The 12,507-nt window shown below is 37.1% G+C and overlaps 1 protein-coding gene across 2 annotated transcripts in view; it reads right to left on the bottom strand.

Annotated features, from left to right (window-relative positions):
• Nucleotides 1-12,507, bottom strand: part of LOC122790408 (mannose-specific lectin-like) — a 230,592-nt gene that overhangs the window by 80,343 nt on the left and 137,742 nt on the right. The gene's annotated exons all lie outside the window — the stretch shown is intronic.

Below are 12,507 nucleotides of genomic sequence, written 5' to 3'. Positions count from 1 at the left end.
CTCAACTGAATGTGTGCATTAAGACAGGCGTTACAAATATAATATGAGTTTGTCAGACTCATGGAAAGTAGCTAAACATGTTACTGTCCACACAACAGTGAGCATTACAATATTGATGCTTCTAAGCTGTTTCCATCATGCAGGACACTGTGTCTCAGAACTTAACCACAGTCTATCTCGTGCAGGTATGTTATACAAGCCAGTACTCAATGCACATGCCACAGGAGCAGTCATAGCATGGCATGCCCCAAATAATCATTTCACTGCCATGCAATCACTGCCTGTGATGCTATATCCTTGTCCAACATACAAATGAATAACAATACATACATACAATACATACAATACTGTATATATAATATCAGTATATTCATATAATGTCACCCATTTCTGGAACTGAACAGCAAACTATGTGACTCTACTGAGAAATGGCATATGGTTCAAATACAAGCACCACAGTGGAAGTCTTAACACTATTTTGACACTACACCTACACTAAGCTATTATGTCATATGTATGTGTAATAAACAACCTCTTAGAAGAGATTGTGGAGGGCTCCCCCACTGTAAATGGATACATTATAACTAGTGAATGCCATTTATGCATTACAGTATAAAGGTAACAATACTAAAAGGCGGTGAATGTGAATTCTGAACACATGAGCATTTGTTAACAGAAAATACATGATATTGTGCAGGATGAATGCACCAAGGTAGAAATGCCATTATAACTGTGAGATATATCAATATGGGAAGGCATGACATGTCAAATATGCACCTGTAATTGCTGTACTAAGTCAACAACATACACCATGTCGTCCGATTCCAACATGCCAGAAGATAACACTTCCTACCTATCTTATGAAAGGAAAATGTAATTATATGTCATCCTTACTCTGAATAAAAGCATTGCTATGTGACAAATTATCATAGCTTTTTGTATGAGGGTCAACAATTATCATAGCTTTTTGTATGAGGCATCAACATCCATACGTGTAGACAGCAAATGTGTTTGATAACTGTCGGCAACATGGACAGTCACAATAAGACTGACACAATGTAGTCTGAGCAGTAATGGCTAGATCTGAGCTAACTACTCAAGATCACAAGCTAAAAATTAGTTCCTGAATTACAAGTGCCCCACACCATGTTGAAGTACAGCTGAGATAGTGCACATTTAAATGGATGACATCACCACTGTTTATTAGTTTTTATGCTAAAAAGTGGTCAACGTGCACAATAACATTGTACAGCTATGTATCATATGTATCTTTGAAGAATAGTATACATAGTATGAGGGTGAAAACAAATTCACAGCTGGCCTCAAACATCCTACATATGTAATTACACAATTTGCATAGCACAGAATCAAAGTTATGCAACACCAGAGAATTCACACTCCAAATGTGAGATACTACCGGTATGATAGCATTATGTAATCATTGTGTGGACAAAACATTATTTTCCCTGTGGGTGCTAGGATTTGCTAGTATTACAGAGTGTCATCGTAAATCCATTACATAATTAGAAGTATACATAAAGATGGTTATGAAGTGGCCAACGTTATATGGCAGTAATCACAGTCTAAGCATTGATGGATTCAGACCACTTAACTATCCACTTAAACCATCTACACAGCACATTATCAGCAGCCCGCACCACAGGAGAATACTGAGTGCAGGTGTTACATACAGCATCTATCAAGGAGTGACATCAGCACTGTATTGCTAAGAAGATGTGCCTGGTGAAATGAGTTTAACAGCTATGTAGTATTATAAAAGTTGCCACTGCAATTGTGTATAAAGCAATCCTGAATTAATTTGCAGTCATAGTTCTAGAAGTTAAGCACTGCTGTATTCAAACATCATACCTATCTATCTATGCATTCTAGGGAAGAGTGCAAGAAATGGAAGCACCACAGGAAAAGTGTAACATTTAAATAGGGATAGTTCACTTCTGAAAAAAAAAATGACCACATCGTTGTTGCACCAGGGATGTAGGTAGACAATATAATTTTGCAACTGTGGGATCTTATTGCTCCCCCACAAAACACCTGTCACTTGAAAAATGGAAACGTTCTCCACCCACCCCATTTAACAAATGTTTTCATCACTTTCCCTGTAAAATCATTAAATGGATATTTTTTTAGTCTATGACACCCTTAATGGAAGCATTAATTTCAGCAGTTGTGGACAGAATATTACCTAAAAAAGCCATGTTTTAAATAATATCTATAAAATTGTACTCAGTAGAGTACAAACAGTATGCATAGCTACCTGTTGTGTTGCAAATAAGTTGTGGATGTGAAAGGTGGGATTAGGGGATGGTGGAGTCTTGTAGCAGTTTAATACAATTATCCAGAGTAAAAGTTGATTGAGCACATGCTCACCTAACTGTAAACACCCCCACTCACACACACTCACTAGCACACAAGTTCCCCATACTGAGAAATGAACCTCTTACCTATCTAGTTACACAATGTAGAACGCACTGTGGGAAAGTTTTAATCTTAATGGTAGATTTGGCAGGATGACCTCATCAGTGTGTTTCACAGAGGATGTTTCATCAAAGTTGTGATAAGGGAGCAGTATGAACAATTAAAGGAGGTTTCAGTTAAAATTGACATATGGGAGCTGTGTGCAAATTTAAATGCATTCTTTTCATGGGAATTGGTTACAGCAACAAGCATCTCTCTCTCTCTCACACACACACACACACACACACACACACACACACACACACACACACACACACACACAGAGATTTCCCATGCTGAGCACTGAATTTCCTAACTACCTAGCTACCCAATATAGAAAGCATTGTATTAGTCACAATCACTATAGGAGAAGTCTGACTGTTAATGGTAGATAATTCATTTTTATCAGGATGACCTCATCGGTGTGTTTCACAGAGGATATTTCATCAAAGGTGTAATAAGGGAGCAGTATGAACAATTAAATGTATATTTCTTAGCGGAAGTGGACACAGCACCAAATGTTACACAGACACACACACACAAGTCCCCCATATTGGACCTCAAACTCTATACCTGTCTAGTTACACAATCTAGAGAGTACTGTATTAGTTGCAAGCTCCACAGCAGAGTGTGTTATAGAGGATGTTTCAGTAAAAAGTGGGATAAGTGAGCTGTGTGAACAGTTAAATGCATTCTTATCAGGGGAATTGAACACAACACCAAGTGTTTTACAAAGTCTCAAATACAGTCACTCATGCACACAAGTTTCCCACATTGGGCCTCAAATCTTCTACTTATCTAGTTACCCATTCTAGAGAGCACTGCATTTGTTGCAAGTGCCACAGCAGAACTCTGACTCTTAAGGGTACAGAGTGTATTTCACAGAGCATGTTTCAGTAAAAAGTGTGATAAAGGAGCTGTGTGAATAGTTAAATGTATTCTTCTAATAGAAAGTGGCTACAACACCAAGTGTTACAGTCTCACATACACAGACACATGCACACATACACAAGTTTCCAATGGTAGGCCTTGAGCCTCCTACCTACCTATCTAGTTACAGATTCTAGAGAGCACTGTATTAGTCACAAGCACCATAGTTGAAGACTGACATTAATAATATGAAATTAGACATATAAATTGTTATAAAATCCACTGTTTGGAAGATATGGTACTCTGCATCACAAGTTACACAACAAATGCATGTGTGTGCACATGACTATGTAACATCACTGACTATAACATGTAATGACATACTTCTGAAATGTAGATAATGTCCTTAATGTACATTGTGTTACCGTGAGGGACATTAACATGCTCCAGATTATGGGATGACATACACATTGACTCTTGTACACCAGCAGATTATCAAACATTTATGCAACTTCATTTCAGGATGATTGCACATTTGTACTGTCTCATACTTGCACTATGTGCATTGGAAAGACAAACATGCAAGTCATTCATAGGACAGTGCACTTCAGAGTAACAGAGATGGATTATGTGAGAATAGGTTACTAAACGTTTAACACAGTTACAAGTGCAAACACTGTAGAGTGGATGTACATTAAATGATGGAATTTAAATGAGTGAGCATCATTCTGAAATCAAGATTACCTGTTGACAAAAGTAATACAGAGATACAACTGTTTTGCAACATAAAATAATTATTTTATTTTATTTTTTTAACTCTTTGAACACAGCACTGCTTAACTGAATAGGGCTGCTTATGGCAATGTGTTAGCACATCCATAATCATATATTGAACTTAGAATGGGAATTAGCAGTACTCTATGTTGCTCTGTGCTGACTTTTGTTTGAAGATCTGATCAAGACAAGTTTCACAATAGACAGCAAGGACATTAACATAGCATCAGGATAATGATGTGTTAAAACATTTACAGTACGCCAAGTAAAACATGAGTGTTATCTAAGGACTCCACATAGGAAGTCATAATTCTCATTGTTTTTGTATGACAGTACATTTCTGCAAACAGAAATGCATGTTTTTATGTCCATTACCCTACTGACCACTGTCATTTTTAACATCCAACTATTCATCTTGTTGAAAAGTACATTAAACTGACTAAAAACAATTTAACATAGTGATGCAAAGTGTGACAGAGTAATGCAGATGAAGGCAATAAAATTACAAGATTTTTGTCATAAGCTGTATACTTTTCTGTACTTTGCTTTAGTTGCAGTTGTTGCCTGGTGCCAGACATTGCTCAAAAGCAGAGGTGAAAGATTAATGATACTGAAGGTAGAAGATACACTGACAGGGTGACATAGAGGCAGAGACAATGTAGAGTATGACAGAAGAAGGATAATGGTGACTCACAGTATGTAGCCAACAGGTACACATTAACTCATTCACTCCAATGGAGCTCAGGAAGTTTGCACTGTAACTTCCAATGGGCTGACCCTAAACTCCTGATTAAATTTTGTCATTACATTTCAGACAATGTATATATCTCTCTGAAACCACAGGGGTTATGAGAGAAGTACAAATGACAAACCCATCAGCACATACTATTTTATACAGGTAGTATTCTTTAGGTTCTAGGTCTTAAAGTGAAATGTATAAGTCACAGTAAGCACAGTAACTATTATGTTTGTAAATAACTTGCAATATCTCAGCAAACACTCAAGTTACACACGTGCAGTCAACAGCATTTTATTCATCTAGCTGATACTTTCATATGAGGCTAAGGTGTTTTCTCTGTGTTACTTGGTTGTTGAGATATGCAGAAAAATGTTTAAATTATATCTATATAAATCAATATAATAAAAACAACAGCTAATACCTCTTTAGCTGCACTAGACAGAGGCTAAATATTAATGTAGTTGAGTTTGCCATTATGTAAGCTTTAAGATGAAATATTTTAAAACCTTATGATAGCATGGTTTCGGAATTATTCATGCAAATATGAACAAGCAATATTTGACGCCTACAGGCATTATTAAGAGGTAACTGCAGATGCACCTGGAGGCATCACTCGGATGTAATGGGTTAATTAGTGTACCAAACACTTAGGCAATGGCTGGATTAAAACCCTTGAAATTATTTAAAAAACATTTCTAAATATATGAGCATTAGTTCATAACTCCACAAAAGAATTATTACTTCACAACATTAATATAACACAACTGAAACACAATGACAACTTACTGAAGCAGAAGGGTTGAACAGACAGAGATAGAGAGATGCAGATGGAAATAGCAACAATATGTTTTGTGGGGCACCTAAGAACATCTGAATGGTTTTATTGTCTTACTTATTAAACCATTAATCAGTCATACTCTGTACAATAAAGTGCTTGCTATAGATAGAAATAAGGGGTTGGAGAGTACAATAAATATGAATACCTAACTAGGATAAGTTGACTTATTACATATTCCTGTTGGGACTGCAATTTTCGTGAAAATGATGTCTTGACGCATTATTCCAATATTATGTTAAGGAAATGTTTTATATGGAGAGAAAAACAGACTTTTGCAGTTAAGTATATGACAGGAATATGAAATATCATGAAGTAATAAATTAATTAATAAGTAATCAAATTAATGACACTATGTAAAAACATCAGGGTACAAACAGGTAAATTATCTCAGCATGCCGTATAGAAAGTCTTACTTTAATACATCCAACAGCCTAAGAACTGTTACATTAACTGTTACACAGTACTGCCTTCACTCTGTATTCTGACAGCACAGTAGATTTAAAAACATTTGCATGAAAGTAACTGGACCACTGCAGGTTACAGTGAAATCTTCAGGTTTTACAATAAGTTAAACAGCATTCAATTTCACTCAGCATTGCTGCTCTATGTTAACCTCTGTGCAAATGCTGAGGACACAAAGTGAAGGCTTTTCTATGGGTCATGTCTGGCCATGTGTGCTGTGTGTGAATCTTTTTTTTTGACCAGATTAAATGTGTTAAAAAGGGATGGACAACAGGACAGTGGTGAAAATGGGGTTGGCAAGTAGAGGATAGGAGACAGGAAAACAATACAGGAATTTGTAGGAAGGTCATGGCACAGCACCATAGCTATCCACTTCTTCACAATGTAAATGTAGTATTGTACACACAATTTCATGACTGTACAGAGTCACCACACCAATCCACACCAATGACGAGCGATAACAGAATAATGTTGTATAGCCAATTGTATCAAATCAATTGTGTCAAGATGACACATAAATGAAGTGGAGAGCTATGTCTGGGGTGTATGTTTTTTTTGAGGGGCAGGTAAAATTCTGGCAAAGGCGCTTAAGAATGACAGGTTCAGGTAGGTAGGATAGGTTAGGAAGCATGTGGAGACATACAAGACATACAACACAGACCATTATGACGCTGGAAACAAAAGGTTGGGGGACACCATGATTGGGTATAGGTAGGGGCAAAATTGCTAAAAATAACATGATTTGTGTTAGTATGCATTTTCTTCTAAATATGAAGTCTGAAATTCAAATGTTTGTTATTATTTAGTGATAATTGTTCTTTTTATGAGGAACAGACCAAAAATAAGGTGCAAAAATCTAGACAGTTGAGATGTATGCTACCTACCTCCTCCTTACACACACACACACACACACACACACACACACACACACACACACACACACACACACACACACACACACACACACACAAAACATACCTCTCAACCTCTTAGCATAGGGCAAAGCCCCCAACATAGAGAGAAACTTTAAATATTGCTCTCACAAACTTATAAAGTTGCTAGAATAAAATGTATTGTGTTATTGTAAATTTTCTGAAGGATATGAAGTCTGAAACTCAAATGCCTGTCATTATTTAGTGAATTCTGTCCTCACAGATTTGCCAAAAGAAAGACAAAAAAAAAACAAATTTTATGAGGATCAGAGAAAAAATATGAGGCAAAAATCTGGACATTCTGTGGAAATTTGGACAGTTGAGAGACACCTCCCTTCCTCTTTTTACACACACATACATCTCTACCTACCTACTTGTTATACATACACAAACCTACCTACCTACTTCTTATATACACACACACTTATCTACCTACCACTTACACACACACACAAACACACACACCCTACCTCTCAAACTTTTAGCATGGGGCAAAGCCCCCAAAATAGAGACAACCTTTAAATATTGCTCTCACAAACTTATAAAGTTGCTAGAATAAAAGGTATTGTGTTATTGTGAATTTTCTGAAGGATATGAAGTCTGAAACTCAAATGCCTGTCATTATTTAGTGAATTCTGTCCTCACAGATTTGCCACAAGAAACTCAAAAAAAACCCCAAATTTTATGAGGAATAAACAAAAAATATGAGGCAAGGTGGCCACGGTGGTGCAGCAGTTAGCGTTGCTGCCTCACAGCAAGAGGTTCTCCGGTTCAATCCTCGGCTGGGGTGCCTTCTGTGCAGTCTGCATGTCTTCCCTGTGGTTGCATGCATTTTCTCTGAGTGCTCCTGTTTCCTCCCACATCCCAAAGACATGCTGTAGGTGGATTGGACACTCTAAATTGGCCCTAGGTGTGAGTGCGTGCATGTGTGTGCCTTCTGTGGAAGGTTGGGTGCTGGGCTGGCAATGCAACACTGTAAAACTCCGCTGCCAGTCCTGAGCAGACAGGTGACCCACTGTGGCAACCCCTGACTGGGAAAAGCCAAAAGAAGACAAAAAATATGAGGCAAAAATCTGGACATTCTGCGAAAATCTGGACAGTTGAGAGACACCTCTCTTCCTTTTTTTACACACACACATACATCTCTACCTACCTACTTGTTACACATACACAAACCTACCTACATCTTACATACACACACACTTATCTACCTACCACTTACACACACACACACACACACACACACACACACACACACACACACACACACACACACACACACACACACACACACACACACTCTCTCTCTCTCTCTCCCACCTCTCACTTTTTGGTTCATGGTCTGCATTTCAAACATCTTCTGGCATTCAAATTCCGTGTGTGGAAGATGAAGATGTAAACAGCAGGTTACACAGATGCAGAAGGTCACACACACTTGTCACATCTGTGCGAATGGATGCAAAGGGCTTTCTTCCTAAAGAAGAATGACCTTAAAATTTTTTTTAATTAAAAAGCAAGTCTCCTGGCCTTTTTCATGGATGGGTAGGAAATTTCTGCTGGTGAAAAACACTGACATAGGCAATTTATTCATGAAGGACAGCAGGCACTAAATTTTTAGATGAAACACTAAAATATAAAGTTGTTTGCTAGCAGCAGACTCTTCATTAGTTATGGATCTCTTTAATGTTGTCACCACTTCAGTGACCTTAAGAAGTGCAAGCAGCACCTTCTAAGTAAATGGGAGGCTGAATTTAGGACTGGGAACAACCCCCAGTTGTGTAAGTGTACTGACCCATAGCCTGTTTATGATATGGCATTAATGAGCTAGCCAGTAGTCATCCCAGCTGGGGATTAACCCATACATCACTAGATGTGTAGCCAATCAGTGCACTGACAGAACTCATACTCTCAAAGTTAGGGAGACCACCTCTACCAGTAGACCAGTTGCCAGTGGTATACCACAGTGGTTTTCAACCTTTTCACACTTGGAGACTGGTGAAAATAGCAGAATTATTTTGGGGACTACTGAGGCAGAAATAAATAACATTATTTATAAGGAATCATTTAAAATAATCGGTGTTTGAGCATTTTATGCCAACAAAGAAATCTCACCAATTGAGAAAGATATAGATACATAGTGTGACCACAGAAATTGAGTATACTAAGTGAGAAATGCTGATAAATCTTTTCCAGGATATAAAGTCTTTAACCTCAGTCTTTTTTTATGAGGAACAGATCAAAGATATGGGGTAAAAATCTGGACAGTTGAGAGGTATGCTACCTACCAAGAGCTGGATCAAGATCAAATGGGGCTGTAGGCAGGGTAATGGATCAGCCCCCCCCCCCCACAGCCATTCCAGTGTCCCATTACTTAGCTATTTCTCCCCTGTTGCCAGAAACACTGTTCCAAATTCTCAATGTGCATACTGTTTTCTGCTCTACTTCTACAATGATTACAGATATTTGGACTTAATTACTTGCATACCTGTACTATCATCTGCACCAAGACTTGAGGATGAATTCAATTTCAGCACTACTATTCTCCTTCGCTTGCTGACTTTTCATCTCTCCATCAGGACCCTCTATGTATACTATGTGCTGTAAGTCAAGCTAACAAAATATGTTGGAATTGATGCCCAATGCAGATTGCATGTGTTACTGTTATTACACAAAGATGCACAGCCTTGTCAACTGTTTGTGCAATTGAGAGTGGATAATGTCCTTGGCAGGCAAATTGGACTTACAGCACATAGTATACATAGTAGTATAGGTATGCAGATGATAGTATAGGTATGCAGACAGCAGTACAGGTGTGCAGAATGGCATTCAGCTTTGTCATGTGTGCTGCTCACCCTATTGACATAATTTCCAATGTTCAACAATGGAATGCTTAACATAGCTTTTAATACTTGCAGTTCGAAAGGAAAAAGATGAATCGTGTCATATTGTGATATTGGGGCTTACACAATGTTAAAATATTGTTAAACCAGCTGGGAATCAAACCCATATGATAAAGCCTGCAAAAAGTGAAACTTAATTTATTATCTGACAACTCCATAGGAAAGCTACCTTTTCTGTATGGAAATGAACACAGACTAATTTCAGAATGAATGGAGATACACTTCAGATAGGCCTGCATGTGTCTACATGATTCTAAATATTTCTGACAATGCAGTCCTATGTAAAAATCAGTATTTCTGTTTGTAAATATATTTCAGATCAATGCAGTTGAATGTGCTGATTAATACAAGCTCTGCTTACTGAAGCTCTCTCTTTTTCTTAAACCTTTATTGAATTATCACTTGTGACACAGGCAAATTTACATTTATACAAAAGTAATCAAACTGTATTAGCAAATTAACATTAACAAACATATTTTACATATATTGCTATATATCATATAACCTAAGCAACATTACTATTACTTCTATTATTCTATTCCTGCCCCCTTTTTTAAACAAGAAACATCTTTATTAAATCACTTACAACATAAGCAATCGTATATTTATATAAATGAAAACAAACCACATCGACACAATCCTAGTTGCAAGTATTTTACAGCAGAAATCATACTGACACTCCCAGTTGCAAACATTATACATCTCTTATAATCTACCCAATTATTTTCAGTCAAACATTACATAGATCATTTAAGTTTTGGCTTCTTTTAAACCTCATTCCTCCCCTGTATATATATTGTTCCCACAATTCCTATTTTTTTCTATGTAGTTTGTTCCTTTTCTAAAGATCTCAATTCCAGTTGTTTTATCTCTGCTACTATATTCACTACTTCTAATATAGTTGGGTTTAGATTTTGATTTCTATTTTCTAGTAATTGCTTTTTTGACAGCCACTGTAATCAGACACAGCAAGGCCTTACCATGTCGAGGCAATTCCTATTCTTTATCACAGCTTAGAAAAATCATTTCCCTCGTTACACCAATCCACCCAACCAACATCTCTCACAGTGCATCCCGCAGGGATTCCTTAAAGTCTGCCAACATACCACACTCCCAGAAAATATGTTCCCAAGTACCTCTTTCTTTACCATCACACCTTCAACATTTGCTCTCTACCGGAGGAAAAATTCTCTCGAGTCTACTTTGGGTATAAAAATAAGTATGTAAAAATTTCCAAGCAAAAATCCTAAATCTTCTAGATTTTATTACATATTCGGGAGACATACATATATCCTCTCATTGTTTCTTTGTGAATTGCTCATCTGATCTTTTTCCCCAATCCTTTCTAACCTTCTCTGACTGATTCTTAGAGTTATCATGCAATATTTTATATGCTCAACTAATTATCCCTTTTTAATGGCAGCTTCCGTTTTAGATTCCACTAAAAACTTTACCAGTGCTGGTCTTTTGCTTCTGATCCTTGCTATTTCTTTCTCTTTGCCTATACTCTGATATCAGTCCTTGATAGTGAAGGCAATCTCTAACCTACAGTTCAAATAAATTCTTGGCCTCTTCCCAATCTATTAGCCTTTTCCTCTCTAGTTAATGTTACATGCATACTTCACAAGACATACCTGCCATAAACACATAGTTTGGATTCATGATGATTATAACAAAAGTGCTGTGTCCATCATACATATGCACATAAACTTTATATTAAATATCATCACTGACATGTCTAGGAAACTGGACACATATTAGCTTGAGGTTATATGAGAAGCATTAACAATATATGCTAAACAGCAAAGATTAATTACGCAAGGATTACTGATAAATTGCTTGCAAGAAACAGGTTTAACATTAGCATTTTTCTTTAGTATTACAGTCCTAATCAAAATGTTGTGAGAAATGGGCTTCTTGCATCTTTTGTGAAAAGTTATCTTGTAGCTGGTTTTGAACCCTTAAACAGCTGAGTTCTTTATCTAAAGTCACTGCACTTACACCTTGTACCATAGGTAGTTCTATGTCAGGTAGAATTTCTCCACTGTGTACTGTCCAGAGTGCTGAGGAAAGGGCACCACTGCCCTGCATGTTAGCCCTACCTAAAGCAACATAAACTAAATTTTTCATTTTTTTCCCCTTAGGTAGTAAACCATGTTTGCATGGTGCAAAGTGGAGAGCAAATGCAAATTAAAATGACAATAAATAAAAGCACATATTGTGAATAATTGCAATGTGATCTCTAAACAAGATTTGAACTGTGCTTCATGGGCCTTATTTCTCTCAAGTCACATAAGTTACACCTTGTGACACAGAGATAGGTATGTGATAGGTGGAATTTCTCTTCTCAGTACTGTCCAGAGTCCTGATGACTACACAATGCCACCAGATGGGTTTGTACTGACTGAGGAGCCTAAACTAAATTTTACTATTTTTTTTCCTTAAGTAGTAAACCATGTTTGCATGCTGCCAAGCAGAGAGCAAATGCAACTTAAAAAAAGAAACATGCATACATAT

The sequence above is a fragment of the Protopterus annectens genome, chromosome 16.part0 (genome assembly GCF_019279795.1).
Source record: "Protopterus annectens isolate FY-2018-M chromosome 16.part0, PAN1.0, whole genome shotgun sequence".
In the NCBI taxonomy this organism is placed as follows: Eukaryota; Metazoa; Chordata; order Ceratodontiformes; family Protopteridae; genus Protopterus; species Protopterus annectens.
Note: the sequence above shows the minus strand (reverse complement) of the source record. Positions and strands in the feature narration are given on the sequence as shown.